Source organism: Peromyscus eremicus, chromosome 5 (assembly GCF_949786415.1).
Source record: "Peromyscus eremicus chromosome 5, PerEre_H2_v1, whole genome shotgun sequence".
In the NCBI taxonomy this organism is placed as follows: domain Eukaryota; kingdom Metazoa; phylum Chordata; class Mammalia; order Rodentia; family Cricetidae; genus Peromyscus; species Peromyscus eremicus.
Genome location: NC_081420.1, coordinates 44,444,881 through 44,468,597, shown reverse-complemented (window position 1 = coordinate 44,468,597; position 23,717 = coordinate 44,444,881). Strand labels below are relative to the sequence as shown.

Below are 23,717 nucleotides of genomic sequence, written 5' to 3'. Positions count from 1 at the left end.
CATTCATCCCTAAATGGGATCTCTCCATCAAGTCCTTCCCCTCGAGGCTCAGGGAATCCTTTAGTAGTCCAAAATAGGATAAGAGGCAGAGATGATTGAGGACATGAAGGAATAAACACAAGAGGACCAGTGTACATATGAACTCACAGAGACTGAAGCAGCATGCATAGGGCCTACATGAGTCTGTACCAGATGGAGTCCTAGAGCTAAAAGGAAAAGTGGATGAAAGCCCCTATCCTTAGCCCAGAAGCTATCTCCAATTGATAACTACTTGCAAATGAAAATTTTAATTTTCTCCAAGAAAGCCTCACTTGGGAAACTACTGGGATAGGCTGCATGTCCAGCAGTAGATGGTCAACAGACAACAAACAAAAAAGCATCTTTCCTTGTCTCATGTATCAGTTCTTGCCTTTTCCTTTTTTCTTTTTTTTCCTTTTATCATTTTTTTACTTTAATTTTGATTTTTTCTCTTTTTTATCCTACCACTTGCATATATATCATGGCTTCCAGTTTTGTATTTTTATGAGGTTGCTAAGTGTACAAACAAGTGGATCTCTGTGCCTCTATCTGTCTCTTGTGACTTTTCTTGGGCTCTTTTCCTTCTCTTTGTTTGTTTTGTCCTATTCTGATGTGTTCTTGTTTTATCTTACTTTGTTATTAGTTGTTAGATGACTGTTTGTTTTCTAATGAGTGACAGAAAGGAGGTGGGTCCAGACAGAAGGGAAGGTGGGGAGGAACTGGAAAGAATGCGGGAAGGAGAAACCATAATCAGGATTATTACATGAGAAAAAAATCTATTTTCAGTAAAAGAAAAAAACTGTGTAATATGTACATAATGGTATTTTTTTAGTCATGTTTTAGTCATAAAGAAAAATTTATGTTATTTACAGAAAACAGATATAACTAGAGATAATCATATTAAGCAAATGTAGTCTCAGAAAGTCAAACATCTCATTTTTTCTCATTTGTGCATCCTACATTTCACAGAGATATATAAAACCATACATGAGTGTGTGACATGAAGGTATAAATGGAACCTTTGTCTAGAGGAACAAAGGGGCCTGACAATGCAGTAGGAGTGCAAAAGATGACAATAGAGGAGACAGCAGGAAACACATTCGGTGTGCATTATGCATTTGTATGAAGATGTCCTTATGAAACCTGACCAGGTAAAATGAATATATGTCAATTAAAATATTATAAAAACACACTAAAAATAAGATAGTGTTTGTATTAAAAGAACTTAGTATAATATGTAAAAGCACAGCTTAATAAATTATAGTTCTATATTCCTTCTCCTGGCTGGACACTAGAATATATAAGCTTAAGGTAAATACCAGAAAAATAAATTGCTACTTTATGGTAGGGAAGGCCTGCATGATAAGACACAACACTTGAGGACTAGATAACTAAAGAATTCTCTCCCTGTGAAATTAATATTCAAAGGGCAAAATAACCCATAAATTGAGCATAGTTTACTCACTTTCTCAAGTCCCTAAGAATCTGCATGAGGTAAGCCTCAGTCAGCTGATTAAGGGTCCATGGGTCCTTCTATATGTGACCAGAAGAGAGAAAAACAGACCCAGACTTCTAACAATACAATACAGAACTATACTGAATTGTCAGATTAGGGGCTCAATACATACTTTAACCATTTCTATCCCATGAAACAATCATTTTAAAAAGATGTAATCTGGCCGGGCGGTGGTGGCGCATGCCTTTAATCCCAGCACTCAGGAGGCAGAGCCAGGCGGATCTCTGTGAGTTCGAGGCCAGCCTGGGCTACCAAGTGAGTTCCAGGAAAAGGCGCAAAGCTACACAGAGAAACCCTGTCTCGGGAAAAAAAAAAAAAAAAGATGTAATCTGAACATTATTCTGTAAGCACCTATGTCTCTGACTTTGGTTATACACAAGAGTTGGATTCCCACCAGCACATACACCATGGCTGAGTCCTGGTTGTGTTCTGAAAGGCTTTCAACAAAATGCTGTTGAATTAGGAAGTTGTGTCTCCCAAAGTAACTTAAGAGAGAGTCTGTATAAACCTTCCCAAACAAAAAGAAATTCAAGTCTTTCTGATCCATCAGTAACAAAAATCAGTGTTCCTGGTCTCATTAACTATTTAAGAGGACATATCTGGTCTTCTATGCCTTGTCTCTCTTACCATATGAACATACTACATTATCTAAAACATCTAAGGGTAGCAAAGATATATTGGTTTATTTTAGGATTTATTTATTCATGTGTTTGAGCAATTGTTATATTTTAGTTTGTCTGAGATTCCTGACCTATTAATAAATGTGAAAAACACTGAGGAATTTTTATATATAGTAACAGAATAAACTAGGAATAATTTACCATTCCCTGTCTCCCAAAATATAGTTCTTAGTTTCAGTAGTATGAGATATTTTTAACAAATATTTCAGTTGAAACCCCTTGAAGAAGCATCTCTATACAATGTTTAACTGAGTGTTCCTCGTCTTATCTTGAATGAAAATGTAAAGCTACCATTCCTATGCCAGTCAACTGATTCACTCACTAATCAGAAATCAATTGCATCAGCTCAAGGACTCAAAAGCCTTGGGAGGTGGGGCTCAGAAGATCATATTAAGTCAGAAACTAAGTAAGAAAGTCAAGAGATCCTCAGGAAAAATAAATGTCAGACAAAGGGCCAGACTACACAAAAGAAGCAGGGACAGGGATGAAGCAGCTGCCTTATTATTGATGGTGCCTTGATCTTGATCACTAGGGTTATCATGCACAGTAGTTTTGGAGGGAGCAGTGAACAAGAAGTTTGGATCTATATCTTATGAAATTATGATCCATCTGCTTCGCATAGGGCTTGGCACTTCAGAGGTCCTTATATTTACACCTATTTGGAAATCATTTTGTAGTAGATTTGTTTGTTTGTTTGCTTGCTTATTTTTTTTTTCAAGACAGAGTTTCTCTGTAACAGCTCTGGCTGTCCTGGAACTCACTCTGTAGACCAGGCTAGCCTCAAACTCTCAGAGATCTACCTGTCTCTGCCTCCCAAGTGCTGGGATTAAAGGTGTGTGCCACCACCACCCCGCTATTGTACAAGTTCCATGAAACATGTTCATAAAGAGCAAATAGAACTACCTCTTTCAGAGCACCTCCACTCAGACCCACATGTAACTGGAAGTTTTCCTGTGTCCCACCGGCCAGCAGTCAGGACAAATCTCTCCTACTCGTGTCCCCCAAGTAAACACACAGAAGCTTATATTAATTAAAACTGTTTGACCTTTAGCTCAGGCTTTCCAGTGACTAGCTCTTACATTTAAACTCAGCTCATTTCTGTTAATCTATATGTTGCCACATGTTCCGTGGCTTTTCCTGTGCCATTACATGCTACTCCCTGGATGATGGGCTGATGTCTCCCCCTGCCTTCTTCCTGTCTCTCCCTTTGAATTTCCTGCCTGCCTCTAAGCTGCCTTGCCATAGGCCAAATGGCTTTATTTATCAACCGATCAGAGAAACACATATTCACAGTGTACAGAAAGACATTCCTCCATCACCCACGAACACATAGACACCACATATATACCTTCTCTTCACTCAAAAAAGTTTGAGAAATCAAGTTCAACAGCCTTTTTTTAACTGCATTTTTCAAAAATCAAATGTAGTAGTGAATTTTCAATCTCCAAAGAGGCCTAGTTTTCTAATGGTATTTCTCAAATAAGTTAATCAGAAATTCCTTTTAAAAGCTCACCAATTAATTTTTCTCAGAAAAGCACCATAGAACAATCTGAGGAAGTTTGCATCTTCTTTCAGATCTGTACAGGAGCAAGTACCCTGCTGACAGGCAGAAGGCTCTAGAGGATGTGAGCCCTCATCTTCTCCCATATTAATTTTATAAATTAACTCATGTATTCTGCATCATATTTAATATTATCCTTTCATGGCAATAATCAAGTTTGCAATTTTATGATTCCCTAAATAAAGGCTTTGGATAAAAGCCAAAGGAAAACTGATAAAAATGATTCTACTTTAGTGTGTCCCTGTAGCTCAGCTTTTTAAAATAGGACAGCATATTATCCAGAAAGGGTTTTTTGTGACTATTAAATCTTGTTAATCAGATATCATAAGGAGAGAAAGATATCCACGAGAACTAAATAGTTTATGTTCTTAGAAACTTCTCTATATATGCTGTTAATCAAAACTTTAGGGCTACAGTGTAACTCAGTGATGGTATTTGCTAAGATACACCATGGTCTGATCCCAGCACCACACACATTCATGCAGGCACACTAATTATTTAACTGCATGTAATACATTGTTTAGCATCTCAGTTTGTATCTCCTCTCTACTTCCGTGTCCACGTAAGTCACTTACTACTTTCCTGTTTATTCTAAATAGTAAGCCATTTAGCCAAAACTCTGGAAAACTAGTAAATGTCAGTCCTTTCTAAAGAAGAAGGTTTTACCTCCCCTTAACAAAACTTTTACTGTAAAGAGATTGATCATCTGGCATTGCACGGTTAGCTATTAGGTAAGTGGTTACTGTGTGTGCCAGATGTGATGCTAAATTCATCTTATGAATCACCTTGTTTATCAGCACAATCACATGATATATGGATCATTATAGATTTACTGTATTGAAGAAATGGACACACCAAAAGAGAAGCAGCTCCCTGACGTATTTGCTGGCAGCACCTTTCCAGAACTAAGTTCTCTCCTATCCTGAGGCTGATAAACACTTTGCTTGTCTTACTGGCTCCACCTAACATTGCTGGATAACTAATATTTGAACATAACTAATAATACAATATTCTTTATAGGAGTTTTATGTCTCCATTCAAATAATTTCATAAGAGCCAACCTCTGCCTCAGGTAAGGGTCCTCAAATCAGCCAACTAATCTCTTCCCAGCCCTGTGCTGTAGGTCACTTTTTAGAGCCCCAATACCACTTCTCCTAAGCTAAGAAGTTTCACTTTTGCCTGGATCCAATTTTTATTTCTTTTTCCTAAATGTTCTGGATTTGGCAACAAGAGATCAAGATTCTGCCACTAATTTACTATATGGCCTTGGGAGAAATCACTTAACTTGTCAGGTCACAGTTTTCTTGGGTATAAATTTGGGGTATTAGACTAGTCCCTTTCAGCTGTAAACCTTTATGATTTTAAGATCAAGTTAAGATGGTATAAAAAAAAAAACCACAGTGCAAAGAAAGAACATGGCCACATGGCCTAGTCTAGAGTCTAGAGATCTTTCTCAATTTATTTCCAAAATCTTGGGGCCATTTCATACATGTTCCCATTTACTGAAAGGCATTGAAAATGATGCTGTTTAAAAGTGGCGTGATGGTATATGCCTACAATCCTAGCACTCAGAAGGCTGAAGCAGGAGGATTGCTGCAAGTTTAAAGCCTGCCTAGGCTACATATCAAACTCCTTTTACAAAAAAAAAGTAATAATCAACTGCGGACATTTTACAAGGTAAGAAACAAGAAAGCCCTCATACACGATATTTAAACATGGCTCCACAGTGCATAACACTTTCCTCATGTATAAATAGAACATTACATTTACAACCACTTACTCTGTAATGTATTTCTTTTGGCTGGGAGTTAACTATGTGAGAGTCTGTAGAACACTGACTTTTTCTTTGTGTTATTGAACAAAGTCATGCTATTATGTATGACACAGGGTCCTTGAACACTCAATCTAATTATTACTGTGGGGGTTTTTGTTTGTTTGTTTTGCAGATAATTATGACTCCCATTTACTGACCACCTACTATCAGGTCTGCTGACTCTATGCTTGATCATTTACATACATTACGTAATCTCTTTCCTTCAAAAACCCTACAGGGTATGTATAATTACCCCACTTCACTCATAAGAAAAGTCCTTGGGGAATGCGCTAACTTTTCTGAACAAACTTTAAATAGGAAACTAGGATGAGAACCAAAGCCTGCAAACCTGTTCTGCCATTCTGCCCTGAAACAACATAACATGAATCTATTCATGCTTTGAAGACAGTCACAGAACCTATTGAATCCTTATGATGCAATAATGCTTCTAAGTGTCCCAGGGATCTTATCAGTTAGATGCCATCATTATCTCCATTAGGTAGGTATATAAAATGAAGCATATAGGAATACAACTTTTCCAGAGTTACACAGGAAAAAAGACTCATGCTCACCACCCCTTACCCACAAACTATTTAAAATCTGGCAGAAGCTTGAGAGCTAGAAAGAAAATAGCCATTTATTCTCAAGTTCCACAAATTAATATCTAAAGAATCTGATGATAAGAAAATGCTTACCTAGAATTTCAAATAATTAGTGAAATCCTTACATGTCTACTGCTTTTCACACACTTATACACATTTCAGGGATGCACAAAAAAGAAATTGCCTCTCTGGATGGAACATAATCCAGTAATCCCAGCCCATCTCAATCGGATCAATTCCCCACAACTTCATTTCTTTATGGGGACTATGCACACCAACAATGATCGAGAGAGTGATGATGGTGATGGTGATGATGATGGCAAGAACAACAGATCCTAGACTCAAACCTTTTCTACCATTAAGTGCTATTTCACCACGGAGGAAACACTTCAAAATTTAAACACCTAAAGTTTGTTTGTAAAGATAAATGCCATTGATCCCTTTAAGATCCTAAAACTTGTATTTTCTTATTAAAAATGATTGTAAGTAATGTTGTAAGCCTGAACAGAGATACTCAACAATGGTTTTGTCAAATAAATGAGAAAAGCTTAAAAATGGGGACGGAAATAATACATTGCCAATTGTAAAAGGTTTTAAATATCATAAAGTTCACGATAAACTTGAATTCCAAATAAACTCATTGATGTTGTAAACATTCACTGTGTTGGACTGTTTAAAATTTTATACATAGAATCAAATTCTCCATTGCAACATTAATTTTCCAGTGCCTTTTCAATCGAATCGTAAGAAAACCCACACGAGAAGGTGGATGCTTTACAATGAGTGCACTGGAGCCTGGGTAATGAGGCTTATGTCAACGTTTCCATTCAAGACGCTTTTTTTCAGCCATTTAATGACTGGACTATAAAAATGTGACTAAGTGAAACCTGGCAACTGCATTCTTAGTAACATTTTTAAAAACTGCAAAGAAACTAAAACTAATGGCTTTCCATTGGGTGATTTTTAAGTATAATTTTTAGGAACAAACACTGTTAAAAAAAAGTTATATAAAAGCTTTGTTCAACTGGATTCATAAGTATATTTTGGAAGGGTGTTGCCAAATACATTTAGTCATTTTCTATAAAGTGCTCTGTTATTTGAGATAGACTGGCATGTACTTTCTTACTGGATATAGAGTACATCAGGAAGATTACTATTGCTCCATAGTTATTCATCACAGCATTTGGGAGTTAGGATATTTCTGCACTGGTCACATTCCAAGAAACAATAATAAAAATCAAATGGGAAATGGGACTTCCTTTAAAAGCCACTGATAGCTGTTCATCAAGTTGGGAATACCAGTTAGGAGGCAGGGACACTGGATTAAGCTGTACCAGCTCTATAGGCTGTTAGCTTGTGTGACCCAAGCAAGCTATTTAACCTCACTGCAGCTTAGTCATCCCATTTTATTAAAAATATGATTTATTTAACATGGATGTGTGTTTTGTCTGCATGTATTTCTGTGTACCATGTGTGTGCCTAGTACCCACAGAGGCCAGAAGAATTTGTTGAATTTCCTGGAAGTGGAGGTACTGATGGTTTTGAGTTGTTATGTGGGTACTAGGATTCTAGCCATGGGTCTCTGCAAGAGTAGACACTGCTCTTAAATGCTGAGCCATCTCTCTAGCCCCAGCCATCTCACTTTAAAATTGCTAACCAAATGATACAGTGTCTATCTCATGGGTTCAATTATTTAAAAATGTATCTCTTAGAGCAAACAGCATTAAACCAGACATTTTAAAATTTGCTTTATTTAAATATAAAATAAAGTATTTTCAAATAATGACAATTTCTCTAAATGAAGTATTATTAATTAGTAGTGATTGTATGCTTTGGGAAAGATGTTTGTATTTGACTAGTTAATTCTCTAAGAATGAAGAATAATAAATCACTTATAGTCATATCAACTTCTGTGTCACTACCAAACATCTTCTTAAAATTAAATAATTGGCAAAATGACCAATGTTTCCATTGTTATATTCAACAGGCAATGATGCACTGTGGTGGCAGGCAGAAGCTCAAAGGTAAATATCCACCTAGCATGCAGGAGAAGCTGGGTTCAATCACCAGAATAACAAAGAAATAAGGGAATGGAGGTGGAGCTGCCAAAGATCACATTGAATACAGCATGGTCAGAACGCACTAGAAGGGGTCAAACACAAGTTTGGAGTTTTAATATGAAAAGACAATGATGTACAGCTCATAGAGTATTTAGGTTAGTACAGACAGGTTTTGATGGAGTCCGTGGAAATGGAGACACACTTGTCTGCACAAAAGAAGAGGTAGTAAGACAGTCCCCCTCACGATACTTACAATCTTTTTAATTTTTATTGTAGTTTTCACTTTTTTTTTTTGTTTTTGGTTTTTTCAAGACAGGGTTTCTCTGTGTAGCCTTGCGCCTTTCCTGGGACTCACTTGGTAGCCCAAGCTGGCCTCGAACTCACAGAGATCTGCCTGCCTCTGCCTCCCGAGTGCTGGGATTAAAGGCATGCGCCACCACTTCCCGGCCTTAGTTTTCACTTTTTAAAACCATTTTAAACTCAAATATATTTTGATAATATTCTTCCCCTTCTCCCAAGTCCCACCTGATCCTCTCCCCTTCCCTATCCACCCAACTTGAAGTTCTTTCTCAAAAAGAAACAAAAACTCAATTCAATAAAACAAAATAAAACCACATCTAAAAAGCAATAAAAAAACAAAAACAAAAACAAAAAACTGCAACCAAATAAAAGTATATACAAGAAAAAAAAAAAGAAAGAAAGAAAAAACCTCATGGATTCCAATTATATGGTGGTCAACTACTCCTGAACATGAGGCCTGTCCTGGAGTGGTTGATATGCCCAGTGTCACTCTACTGGAGAAAACTGATTTTCTCTCTCCCAGCAAGTATAAGTGCAAGCTCAGTTGTTAACCTTCACCCTGCTGTCTAGGTTTCCATTCATTCATTCATTCATTCATTCATTCATTTTTAAAATATAATAAAACAAAAACTATCACCGGGCAGTGGTGGTACATGCCTTTAATCCCAGCACACAGGAGGCAGAGGCAGGCGGAGGCCAGCCTGGGCTACAGAGTGAGTTCCAGGAAAGGTGCCAAAGATACACAAAGAAACCCTGTCTCAAAAACCAAAAAAAAAAAAAAAAAAAAAAAACCAAAAACAAAAAAAAAAAAAAAAAAAAAACTATCACATCAAAGTCAGGCAAGACAAACCAAGAGAAGGAAAGGAGCTCTTGGGGTGGAATATGCACACACGCTCCTCCAGTAGAGCAGTGTCTACAACTGATCTGACTCCTGCTTACCTCTTGATCGCTGTTCCCATCACCCCTCCCAAGAACTTTTCCCGGTACCTAGGAAGACTAGCAAAGTCCAAATAGCTACCCAGGCACATAACTTTGCAGAATGTTTTCTTCATCCAGCAGAACATCCCTTGTCTTCTGTCTTCATTTGTGAACCCCCCACAGTTCAAAGTTCACCCCAACCCTTGATTTTCCCTAAGGCTGTCCTCTGATCCCCCTCCAGATCATGAACGTCCTCAGTGGCATTCAATAACTTAGCCTCAGCACTTCACATAAACTACTTAGTGATTCAGAATGCTGCTCCCTCCCAAAATTCTCATCAGTCACAGGGAGATAAAGCAAACCACAAAGGCAAGCAGCACAGGCTCCTTTTCTGCAGCTCACCACACCACATCATCTTAGCTCCTATCATCCTTTGAACCACACAGGTAATACCTGCCTCACAGGACTTCTGCAAGGAGGATGACACAAGGAATGCAAACTGCTAAGCACACTGCCCGGAACAACAGAAGTAACACATGCACGACACAGCTTTTGAGTTAACCATACCTGAAGCGCTTCAGACAAAACAATGCAGCAAGTTAGGCTCCTTGCCAGAGGTAAGCACCAAAGTCAAGGACTAGAGCCAGGCTTTCCACAAGACTCCCAAGTCCTCCCTCCTCCTCTCGGGATTTCCTGGCAGTGGATCTCCTTACCACTGGGCCTGGACTGTAAAGGCAAAGCTAGGGCCAAGGCTTTGAACCAGCCCCCCACTTCTCACAGGTACCAGGTAACACAATTGTGAAGAAAGAACTACCTAATGCACAAACCAATCTTACACATGGCTTTGTGGCTTGAAAATAAAACTTGAGAAAATAGCTTTTTAATGACTACATTATAATTCTCCTTTTCCTTCTAATTTAGGCCAGAGTTATTTTTCCCTCTTTAGTAATGAATCAAATAATTCATGAGTAAACTGGGGATTCTGCCTAGACTCAGAGTTGGCTAGTAATATACAAAAAGTATATGCGGTTAAGTTTTTAAAAATGAACTCCTTATATCAAGTATCTCATTACACTACTTTCAGTACCTTTGCTATCCAACAAAAAAAAAACCTAACATAAAACACATGAAGAATTATCATCTTCAGCATTCACTTACAACATGTAAATATAAATGTTGCTTTTGCTCCCTGCAACAGCAATTCATCACCATATAAGTCAACATTTTCCTTATGGTCCTGCTGTATCTCATTACAAAAAAAAAACTTATTATAATTTATAGTAATTTTCTTCTGTAAAGTAATATTCATGCCAATATAACTTCTAAGTATTTAGAACATTGTATTGTAGGCAATGAACAAGGAAAAGAAGAAAGCATCACTTCACAACTTGGACAAATATTAAAAACTTCTGACTGGAAACTCAACAGACTATGGATTCTGCTTCTTAAAAGGGTGTTTTTTATTTCTTTTTACTACTTTAGTCTGGAGTAGTCAAATGCTCAGATAGAAAAAAAAGCAAACTGAAAAAAAAAAGCGTTCTTCATTTAAAGAGCCTCTTGGTAACGGACGGAGTACACTGAAGAGAAGCCTACCGAGAAGACAGCCCACTTTCCATCTTCTGTCTGCAAACAGCCTGCAGGAGGATGGCCCACTCCTGGCCATGGGACCTCTCTCTCCTCTCTCCCCTCTCCCCTGTCCCCTCCCTCACCCTCACCACTCTCATCCTCTCCTCCCTCTCACTCTCCTCCCTCTCCCTCTCCTCCCCACACCTTACTATAGTTGGTAGGAGGTAGACAAAGGTACCTGACCCATGTTTCATCCTCCACAGGCCCACAGTGGCTGCTATGATTAAAAGTTTGGACTGATGGTAATATTCCCACAGACACTTGTTATAGAGAAAAGGGAAGACAAATTCATCTACATGTGAAACTGATAATGAAGGTGTGGCTGTGAAAGTAAGGCAAGATGGCAGCAATACATGCAGCTCAACTCCTGGTATAGAAGCCAACTGGCACAGATTCCAACATCCAACCAAGGACAGGCAGAGCCAGGAGGAAAGGTTGCTTCCTAGAGAAGACACATTTTCTGCGAGTTCCCATCTGAAGCATTACTAATAAACCTTTTACTGAGAGAGCCTTAGTTCTTTGCAATAGAAGCACAGTGCTTTCTTTGGCAGCACATATACTAAAATTGGAACAATACAGAGAAGATTAGCATGGCCCCAAGCAATAGAAATACAATGACATCTGACATAGTATTTAATGGATAATTACTACAGTTATTTAGGAATGAAATAAAAAAAATACTACTTCACAGGAATGCAGATAACAAACAAAAATGATTTTTATACTGCTTACATATAAAAGATGAATAAAAATTTAGGGATATCGTCACAAAAATATTTATCTGTCTTAAGCCAGTTGATATAACATGAAGCTAAGGTTCTTATGAAATATATAAAGCATGTTTGTTACCATGTTGCACAATAAACTACCGTGAAATTGGCCTCTTAAACGAATCCATTTAAGAAATATTTTTACCTCAAGAAGTCTGTCTCTCTCAATCCATGTCTGTCTGTCTGTCTCTCTCTCTGTCTCTCCATCTCTCTCTGTCTCTATCTCTCTGTGTCTGTTTGTCTTTCTCTCCTCTCTCTGTCTTTCTCTCTGTGTCTCTCTGTCTCAGTTGATCTCTGTCTGTCTGTCTGTCTCTCTCACTTGTCTCTCTCTGTCTCTCTGTCTCAGTCTATGTCTGTCTGTCTCTCCTCCCTCTCCCTCTCCCTCCCTCTCCCTCTCCCTCTCCCTCTCCCTCTCTCTCTCTCTCTCTCTTGCTCGCTCACTCTCTCATGCAAGCACACACACACTTCAGTCTCTCCCACAGATAAAATATTCAGGTATCAGTTAGGCTGAGACATATCTAGAAGCTGACCAGAAAATCACCCTCCCAGATTCCTTAGCTTGTTGACTAACCTCCTTGCTTTGTTGGATTAACAGTCTCATCTGTGGAGTTTGCCCATCTTGAAAGATGAGCAGACTGCAGCTGTTTGCATCTTCTAAAACACAGAGACATGCAGAGTGCAGTAAAAAAATAAAAGATAGTGACCTATAACCTTTTCTATCTAGCCTTTGGCATCGCCTAAAAGCAAGTCCTAATCACTACCAGCCTTCAAGAGAAGGAAATCATTCCAATGATGGGTGTTTGAGGAATACCCAGGCACATCACTGCAAACCACACTTGCTTTTGTGTTGCAAAATAAGCTATCCAAAATCCTTCTGGCTTAGAAATTTCATTGTAAATATTTCTTGAGAGAAATATTAATTAAAAACAAAGTCACATATAAATATATTGACTGGCCAAATTAAATATATTACTGAACTACATCATTATATCAACATTTAAAAAGGTAATAAAATAAAGGAAGAAAACTTCCATCATCATAAGACAAATTGATTTACATTTTCTGCAACCTCTTCTACAAATCTAGAAAAACATGATAAAAATATTGACAGACATATGGATATATAAACAGACACAAGAATATATTGATGCGGGCAGACAAATTCATTGGTGGCTGACATAACACAGGAAGGCAATAAAATCCTCTCCCAGCATAGCTGCAGTGTTAGTAGAATTTCAGTGTCTGTTGCTTACCATGCCACCACAAATAAGATACCACCTTCCTACTAATATTCAATCTGCTGTTTATCATTGTCATAAATATTTCCTGGGATTGTTTTCAAAAGTGTGAATTACAAGTCAACGTGTATAATTTATCTGCTTCTTAAAAAGCATTGTTACACAGTTTTTCAAAAGTAGATTGCCTACTTTTAGGCTAGGTTTTATGCAAAGGTAAGTTACAAGATTATAGCTGTTATAAAAATACAGTAAGGCAAAAATATTCTGTGTGTGTGTGTGTGTGTGTGTGTGTGTGTAGACTTTGGTATAAAATGTGTTATAATCAATAGAAATTTTGTTCTTTAATTATTTTCTAATAATGTTTTAATTTGCAATTCATTGATACTCACTGTGCAGTAGTATAGGCTATGTGTTATCACCACTGTGACCAAATTCTGGACAGAACAGCTAAAATGATAGAAGAATTTACAGCCTCAATAGTCTCAATTGGTGGTCTGTCAGCTCTACAGTTTCTGGACCTCAGGGAAAGGCCAGATGTGAAATTGGTCACCTTATGCATCCAGAAAGCAGAAAAGGAATGACAGCTTTTTCCCTTCTTCTTGTCAGTCCACCCAGGCCCCAGCCTAAGGGATGACACTGCCCGCATTCAGGTAGGTCTCCCTCCCCTTAGCTAATTGTCCCTGGAAGTGCCCTCACAGACACACCCAATGGTCTGAATTACTAGGTTCCTGGCAGTTCTAAATCAAAATAAGTAGATAATAAAGATTAACCATGACAGATTAAAACCAAAGGAATGATTTTATCTATCATTTTTGAAAGACATAGAGGACAAAGTTACTTTATGATTCAATACCTCAATTTTGTTAAGACCATAGGTTCTCGTTCCATTAAGGAATTATAGATTAGTTACCAAACTTCAAAAGAGTCAAATTAAATTTAATTTAATTTATGTGAAATAAAGACATTTTTGCTGTTTACATTCAAATCATTACTCTTTATTAATTTTCATTTTAGGACATGATTTTATTATCTAATTACTCTTACTAACAAATCTCTGCGGTCACATTTTCACTGATCACAGCTCAACTTCTGTTCCCTTTCACCTTCCATATACATACACTACTGCTTCAACAATGTGAGTTTTTTGAAGGCATGGATTATATCAGGCACAGCTCCTAGTCTTTTTTCCCATTATAATCACTTAGTAAATGTTACTAAATTGAACTAAGTAAATAAAAAGCTTGGCCTTAAGGAATTTGAAATCATATTCCAAGCTTACTACTTGTAGGTAAGTAATGACCAAAATAAGCACTTCATATGTTCTTTCCTCCTAGGTGCTAGCTACACAATTAATTCTCCAGAAAGACCTGGAACACAGGTCAAATCTGGGCACTAGTTGAAATTCAAGGTTTATAAATATGTAATTAGGCCAGAAATTTATTCTCCTCTAGTCAGAGATCAGCAGAAGATATCCCTGTGACACCACTGGGGACGCTGTAGCCCAGAGACTTGCCCAAGAGACCTGGGAATCATCCCTAAAGTAGGTATGCTGCCTCAGGAGAATTCACCTAGTTTCATTGGTCTCACAGAAACTATCAATTTCACAATCAAAGGCTAGGGGACTCTTAACTCTTAGCCTTGTAAGAAGGGCTGAACAAGAATAGCCAGGAGATTTGAGAGCAAAGCAGGGTGTCTTCTCCAAATGAAAGGCAGCTTGGGTTAGTAAAGTGCTGGCCTCTCTCTACAAGCATTATTTATATCTACTATGACACAATAGCATGGCTTGGACTTTTGGATAAAGTAATAATGAGAAACCTCAGATGTGACTAGGTCCAATAAAACAGTATGACTAATGCACAACCATCTCCATTCCTGCAGCAGAAAATAGCTATAAACCATTTTATTGGCCCAGGTTAGATCTCCACAGGGAAGTAGGTGAGAGCAGTTCTAACCTGCCTACTGTGTCCAGCTGCAGCAAGTGGCTCTAGTGAAGTGTCTGGAAACTACCAGAAGTGATTCCCTTCATGTATACCAGCCCTTCAACAATAGTTACCTAGAGCACCAAAGGATGGGATATATGATTGGCAGTAAAGCTTAATAGTTGAGAACTTCAAAAAAAGCACAAGTTTCAGTTAAAGTCAGTAGAAACCATGACAACAGCTTACAATTGTCTCTCTAGCACACCAACACCAAGGAGCAGCCCAAGGTAAGAGCTGTGGCAGAAGCTGGAGCCAAAGGATTAGGGCTTTATACAAATTTGTGGACACAGAGCAAAGCAGCTGAACTGAGATACTTAGAGGCAGATGCAAGTCCCTTCAAAGGGTACTGCTGAGGTTAGTGTGGGTCTATAGAAATAGCTACCACCTTCCCCTCCCTCACACAACTCTGCCAAGCCAGACAGAGCATAGAGAAGGGAACTGTTAACTATATCCCCAACTTAGCACAGGTATGCCAAAAATTTTATCCAAAAAGTGCTGCTCTGAACCTTATTGAGACGATACCTTGTTGAGACAAGACGTTGCTGAAAAGACCTTATTTCAGTATCTCACTGAAATAAGACCTTGCTGAGGCAATACCCCAAGTGAGATTATGCCTACACCAAGTCTGCTTTAGTCAGATGTGAAGATGAACACTTCACTGAGGCAATGATCCATCAAGAAGGCATGAAAATTCTAAGCACATATCACCAACACTAGTACACCTAATTTCATAAACAAAACATTACTGGATTTAGACACAGGTTAACCCCAACGGAATAATAATATTTCAATACTGTATTCTTGCCAATATACAGACATTCCCAGTAAAAAAACAAATAATCAAGGAAAACATTTGAGTTAAATGATATTATAGATCAAATGAACCTAACTGACATCTATAGCGCATTCCAAAAAACCACTGCAAAATAAACTATTATTCTGAGCAGGCAATGGAAGAAGATTCTATAGAACAAGTAGTATGAAAGGACACAAAATAAGAAAAGAAATACAGTAAAATTGAAATAATTTCTTGTATTCTACTTGACCAAAAAGAAATAAAGATAGTAATAAACATCAATATAGTCTGTGGAATACACACAAACCAGTCAAGACTGAACATCACACAGTTGAGCAATGAATTGGCCACCACAAAATAATAAAGAAATCTTGAAAATGCTTAGAATTTAAAGAAAATAAAAATACAACAGGCCAAAATGTAGAGACTATAAGAAAAACAACACTAAGACATAAATTCATAACAGTATTGAAAATCAGAGCATTTTCAAATAAATTAATTAATAGTGCAACAAATGAAGCCCAAAGTCAGCAGAAGGAAATAAGTGATCAATATCAAAGCAGAAATTAATGAAGTAGAAATGAAAAGGACAAAAAAATGGATGAAACACAGTTGTTTCCTTGACAAGATAAACACAATTAACAAACCCCTTAGCCAAAGAAAGAGAAGATCCAAATTAACAAAATTGAAGGTGGAAAATGATATATCATAGCACATATTGATGAAATTCAGAAATCATTAGGACATATAATAAAAACTTACATTGCACTAAACTGGACAATCTTTAAGAAGGGTAAATTCATAGACTCATAAACCTACCAAAATTAGATAAAGATTTTAAAACACAACTTAAACAAATACATAAACTGTAACAAGACTACAGTAGTAATAAAAATATAATCTACCAACTTTAAAAAAAGAAAAAAAGAAAGGCTAAATCTATATGAAGTCCTGGAAAGTCTGCAAGATCTTGCAAGAAAAACATTAATGTTTCAAAAGCTATTCCAAGGTTTGTAGAAATGATTAGTGCTTAAGCACATTTTTTGCACATGCAGAGGACCTGGGTTCAATTCATCCACATTATGGCTCACATCAGTAACTCAAGGAGATGGGACAACTTATTCTGGCCTCTGTGGGCATCAGGCATGCATGTGGTACACAGACTTAGATACAGATAAAATACCCATGTACATAAATAAAATAAAATAGAAATAGTCCATTAAATTGAAAAAAATTATCAAACTCCTTTAATGAAATAAATATTACCCTGGAACTAAAGCCAGATAGACATAAGACAAGAAAATAGAAGACCAATCTCCTCAATGAACACAGATTAAAATATTTTCAATAAAATATGAACACAAGAAAATATCAAGAGATCATCTGCCACAATGAAGTATGTTTTGTTTCATAAATGTAAGGATGCTTCAATATTAACAAGTCAATAAATGCAACACATCCCTTCACTAGAAAGATCCTGAAGAAACTTGGAATAGATAGAAAATACCTCAACATAATAAAGACTACAGATTATGTTACAGTGTCTTTTCCTGTTGCTGTGATAAAATACTCTGGAAAAAAACTGAAGAGAGAAAGTGTTTATTTAGCTCACAGTTCCATGCTATAGTCCATGTTGCAGAGAAGTCACAGCAGAAGTTTGAGGAAACTAGTCACTTTGTATCCACAGTAAAGAAACAGAAGTAACAGTCAAGTTTCACTGCCTAGGAAATTATACCACTCACAAAGGCAGGGCTTCCTTTAAATAATATAATCAAGACAATCCTCCACAGATATACCCAGAAGCCTATATCTCAGATCATTCTAAATTCTGTCAAGGTAACAATCAATATTAACCATCACATGATAACTCTACAAGCAATTTTTTATTAGATGAAGAAAAACTCAAAGTATTTCTACTGAAATCAGGCACAAGACAATGGTGCTGACTGTCTACTTTTATTCAATATAGTGCTGCAGATCTTAATTAGAATTTAAAACCTTCTGTGAAGGAAAAAAAAACAACTAACAAAAGAGATGGTCTTAAAAAAATGGGAGAAATTTTTGCTAATCTTCACTACCTATGCATCTGAAGGAGCCATAACATCTAAAAAATGCAAAAAATAAAAATAAAATAAACACCAAAAAATCAACATCTGACTCAATTACTGGGCTAGTGAAATGAGCAGGTTAGTTCAGTAACATAGCTATTATAAATAGTTCTGGAACAAATGTTGATTTTCAAGTATCTCTATAATATATTAATTTGAAGTTTTTCGAGCAAAAACTCAGGCAAATGAAATAGCTGAAATGAACAAATTATGTGGTACAAACAGCCAATAAACATATTAAAAACTGTCAATATCTTCAGTCATCAGAAAAGGGCAGATGACATTCTATATCATTCCAGTCAGAATGGCAGTCATCAAGAAAACAAAGAACAAATGGTGACTGCTATGCAGACAAAAGGCAATACTCATGCACTTCTGGTAGGAAAATAAATCATCCATCCACTGTGGAAATCAGTATGATGTTCCTCAGTATACCTTCCCTATAACCCAGCACTACCTAAACACTAATCACAACAGTTAAGTTTTAAAACCAACCAAGGTGTCCATCACCTAGAGGAATAGATAAAGAAAATGGGGTTTGCATTCACAGTGTAATTAGTTAACTACAAACAATAATGAAGCCACATTGTCTCCAGTAAAATGAATAAAAGTGGACATAATCATATTAAGAAAGTTAAGTCAGTTTCAAAAAGTCTTATTCGTACCCTGGCGGTGGTAGCACACATCTTTAATCCTAGCACTTGGGAGGCACAGGCAGGTGGATCTCTGTGTAGCTGGAGTTTTCTCCAGTCCCACCCGGGCCTGCAGCCACTCAGACCCAAATAAACACACAGAGGCTTATATTAATTAAAACTGTATGGCCTAACAGCTCAGGCTTCTTGCTAGCTAGATCTTACACTTAAATTAACCCATAATTCTGATTTATGTTTAGCCACATGGCTTGGTACCTTTTCCCAATTTTGCCTTCACATCTTGCTTCCTCTTTGTCTGGCTGGCGACTCCTGACTCAGCCTTCCTGTTCCCTGACTACTCCTCTCTTTGTCCCGCCTATACTTCCTGCCTGGCTACTGGCCAATCAGCACTTTATTTATTAACCAATCAGAGAAACACATTCACAGCATACAGAGCAATATCCATAGCATCTCTGTGAGTTCAAGGCCAGCCTGGTATCTAGAGTAAATTCCAGGACAGTTAGAGCTGTTAGACAGAGAAACTCTGTCTCAAAAATAAATAAAAAGTCTCATCTCAGTCCTCGGGGGAGGCTTTGCCCTGGAAGAGGTGGGAATGGGGGATGGGCTGGGGGGAAGGTGAGGGGGGCGGGAGGGGGGAGAACAAGGGAATTCGTGGCTTATATGTAGAACTGAATTGTATTGCAAAATAAAAAAAAAAGAAAAGAAAAAAAAGTCTCACCGGGCGGTGGTGGCGCACGCCTCTAATCCCAGCACTCGGGAGGCAGAGCCAGGCGGATCTCTGTGAGTTCGAGGCCAGCCTGGGCTACCAAGTGAGTTCCAGGAAAGGCGCAAAGCTACACAGAGAAACCCTGTCTCGAAAAACCAAAAAAAAAAAAAAAAAAGTCTCATTTGTATGACCTAGACTCTATGATAGATAGGAAAAAACCATCTGGAACCAAGAGGACAAATGAAAGGGGAGGGAAGGGAGAAAGGAATGCAGCGGGATAGTGGGAGAAAATATTCTCTAAGCTATTACACAGTATAGCATACATTTACATGGAAATGGCCTTGAGAAACTACATATATTAAAATATAAGCAAAATGAAATAACAACTTGGCTTGACCACTGAAAATGAATAGTCACTACTGACAAAAGAGAACAATAAACCTTGAGGAATCACTAAGAGAAAGACTGTAGAGACTGTTGTCCCCCTGTTCTTTTAGCCATTTATTTCACCAGGAATTCTCTGTTCCCGTGTTCTTCATATCCTCTTTTGACATCTGCAGGCACCAGGCACACATGTGGTACACATACATACATTCAGGTAAAACACTCACATTTAAACAAACACTGTTAAAGAAAGGGAAGGAGTACTACTAAGTTCATCCTATGAATTCAGGATTAGCCTGATATCCAAACCAGAAAAGATACATCAAAAGTGGTATTGACCTGTTTCCCTCATGAACACAGGCTTAAAATTTTTCAGTAAAATTCTTGTAAAACCATATTCAAGAACACATTAAAAGATAGATCTCAGCCCCTGGACAGGATGTCTTACAGGCCCAAGCTGCTACTGAGGGCCATGTCTGGGCAGCAGCTGGAGTCTGTGTTGATGTCTGTGACCTGTTTCATATCAGGAGGCCTTAGATGAAATCAGGGGGCCATACTAAGCTGGCCCCACCCTTCACTGTCCCTGAGAAAGCTGGCCTTGCCTCTCATTGGACACCACAACTAGAGAGCTGGCCCTTGAACTCTGGAGAGATGGCCCTACCCCTCACCACAGGTCAGGGTGAACCAACCCTAAGGGCATGGACATAAGTGAGCTCTATCCACCCCCTTGCCTAAGGTAGGTGGCCCCAGTGGCCCAGACTGACCAGCTCAGCTACCACCCAGGCCCAAAGCCAGGCCTTAGGCTGGCCCACCCTAGCATATACCCATCTAGGACCTGTTGCAGCTTGAGAAGTGACTGGTTCTGTGGAATAATACCCACAGGAGCTCCATGACTAAGGGTGGCCACAGGATATCCCAGAGGAATTCTGGGGAGGATTCAGTGATGATGGTGTACCAGAAACCAGAGGCCTAAAACCAGACCAGTGACTCACTACAATGAACATTTGCTAGTAATCATGATAGAACAAAATGGTATGATACACCTAGGCCCCCAATGCCACCAGGGTAAATGAAGAGGTGTTAGAGAAGGAAGAAAGAAGGAGAAGCAAATAGAATGTTTTGTTGTTTTTCTTTTGGTTTGTTTGGGTTATTTTCTTGTTTTTGTTTGTTTGCTTGCTTAATTTGCTTTGTTTTCTTTTGGGAGGGCTGCTGCAGGGGTGATGGGAGGATATGGGGGGACAGGAGATGAGCAGAATTGGGGTACATAATATGAAACTTCCAAAGAATCAATGAAGAAATTAAATTTAAAAAAAAGAGGTAGAACTCTGTGATGGTTCAGGCCAGCCTAGTCTACATAGTGAAATAGTGAGTTCAGGCCAGCCAGAGCTAAAATGAGTCTCTCTCTCTCTCTCTCTCTCTCTCTCTCTCTCTCTCTCTCTCTCTCTCTCTTTCTCTCTCTCTCTCTCCATATATACATATACTTATACATATGTATATATGGAGAGAGTATATATATATATATATACATACATACATACATATATGTTTATATATGTATATATACTCTCCACTAAATGAAGAATAAGGTAAGAGTGCCAACTCTCACCTCACTTAATATTGGTAGTGCTAAACATCTCAGAGCAAAGCATAAGAAACAGGAAAAGGGGTGAGTAGAAAAGAAAGAAGTCATAGTTACCCTATTCACAAGTGATATGACCCTATACTTAAAAGGCCCCAATGACTCCACTGGAAAACTTTCAGAACTAATAAACACTTTCAGAAGAGTAGCAGTAGATACAATTTCTACATAAGAAATCAATAGCCTTAATATAACAATCATGAACTTGCAAAGAAAGAAATCATGGATAAAATCCTACTTAAATTCTAAATAAAATACCTAGAAATAAATCTATCCAAGAAGGTAAACTGTCTATAAGAAAACTTTAGGAACCAAAGAAAGTGAAGATGACCCTAGACAAAAGAAAGACTTCCCATGCTCATGGGTTGGCAAAATCAAATTCATACCAATGGCAATATTCCAAACTCTACAGATTCTGCTGTGGGATGTCTTTCTGTATGTACAGATTCTACTGTGGGATGTCTTTCTGTAAGCTGTGAATATGTGTTGCTCTGATTGGTTGACAAATAAAACACTGATTGGTCAGGAGCCGGACAGTAAGTATAGGCAGGGTAAGCAGACGAGGAGAATTCTGGGAAGAGGAAGGACTGAGTCAGGAAGTCGCCAGCCAGATACAGAGGAAGCAAGTTGACAAGGCAGAACTGAAAAAAGGTACCAAGCCATGTGGCTAAACATAGATAAGAATTATGGGTTAATTTAAGTGTAAAAGCTAGCCAGTAATAAGTCTGAGCTAACAGCCAAGCAGTTATAATTAATATAAGTTGCTGAGTGATTATTTTATAAGCATACCACAGAACTGTGGGGCCTGGCAGGACCGGAAAAACCTTTTTACTACAGTACCAATGTAACTCCTGTCAAAATTCCAACCACATTCTGAGGTGTAGGAAAAAAACTCACTAAAATTCATATTGAATCACAAAACATCCCAACTTGCCAAAGAAATCCTTAAGAAGAACAGATGACAATGAGGCCTTACCATGTCTGATCTCAAACTATACTTCAGAGTCATAGGCTGTTTCCTGCTTCTGTTTTGTTTTTATAAGTAAAAATGGAATACCACTAGCACAAATCAGAAGTACAGACCAGTGAAAAATAGAGGAACCAGAAACAAGCACACAGTCACCAATGGTGCTACTTCAGTTTCTATTGTGATAAAACATTCTGACCAAACATAAGGTAAGGAAGAAAGGATATATTTGGTTTATACGCTACAGTCCATTGTTGAGGAAAGCCAGGGCAGAAGAATCTGGAGACAGGAACTGAAGCGGAGACCACAAACTAAATCTAATCACTGGCTTGTTTCCTCTGGCTTTCTCAGATACTTTAAATATATATATATATATATATAGCCCAGGCCCACCTGCCTAGGAATGGTACCACCTGCAGTGGGCCAGGCCCTCCTACATCAGTAACTAAGAAGGAATACCCTCACAGGCGTGCCTGCTAGCCAGTCTAATTAAGGCAATTCCAGGGTTGGGATTTTCTCTTCCCAAGTCACTATTGACTTTCAACAAGCTGACAAAAACTAACCAGCACACTAATTTTTCAACAAAGAGTCAAAAACATACATTTGGAGAATAAAACAACCTTTTCAGTAAATAGTGTGTGGAAACTAGATATATGACTATACTAGAATGAAACTAGATCAATATTTCTCACCCTGAAGAAAATCAATTCAAAATGGATCAAAGACCTAATATAAGATTTGAAACTTGGAAACTGCTAAAGAAAACACAGTACACAGAAAATGAGCTCTCTCATGCACAGACAATGTAACGCTTTAAATTGCTAAATCTATCAACTTCAATTCTTTTTGCATTGAATTTAATGTATACCCTTCTACAAATATTATATAAGTGATTTTCCATATTTTAAGACCTATTAAGTTTTTTAATATGTAAATCTTTAATACATCTGGAGTTAGTTCTAGTGGATGAGGTGAGTTAGAAATTTGACTTTTCCAAATGAAGTAGAAGGAAAGCCTGAAACAGCTGGGAGAATCTCCAGGAAGAAGGCCAGACATAGACAAGCAATATTCTTGAGGGGAAAGCATAAGAAAAAGAACCCTGCTATGGAAAGCTGGACTGGGGAGCAGCAGCTTCTCTGTAGACAGACTGTAAAACAAGCTGAGGAGAGTTTCCTCTACTTGCCTTGCTATGTCTCTAACTTCTTCCAAATGGCTGAGTCACTAATATAAATGTACACTACTTAGTTCTTCAATGTTAAACCGTAAGGAAGGACTATTACATGATAAAGGAGAATGTTGACAGAACTCAAAAAACACCTAACCATGCTTTGTGGTTTTATGAGGTATATACCAAATTAGAAGAATTCCCTATTACCTAAAAAT

At 37.9% G+C, this 23,717-nt stretch overlaps 1 protein-coding gene and 1 pseudogene across 3 annotated transcripts in view; one reads left to right on the top strand and one right to left on the bottom strand.

The window, feature by feature from the left end:
- Positions 1 to 23,717, bottom strand: part of Sugct (succinyl-CoA:glutarate-CoA transferase) — a 721,641-nt gene that overhangs the window by 458,705 nt on the left and 239,219 nt on the right. The window lies entirely within an intron of this gene.
- Positions 11,630 to 11,728, top strand: LOC131912108 (U6 spliceosomal RNA; annotated as a pseudogene).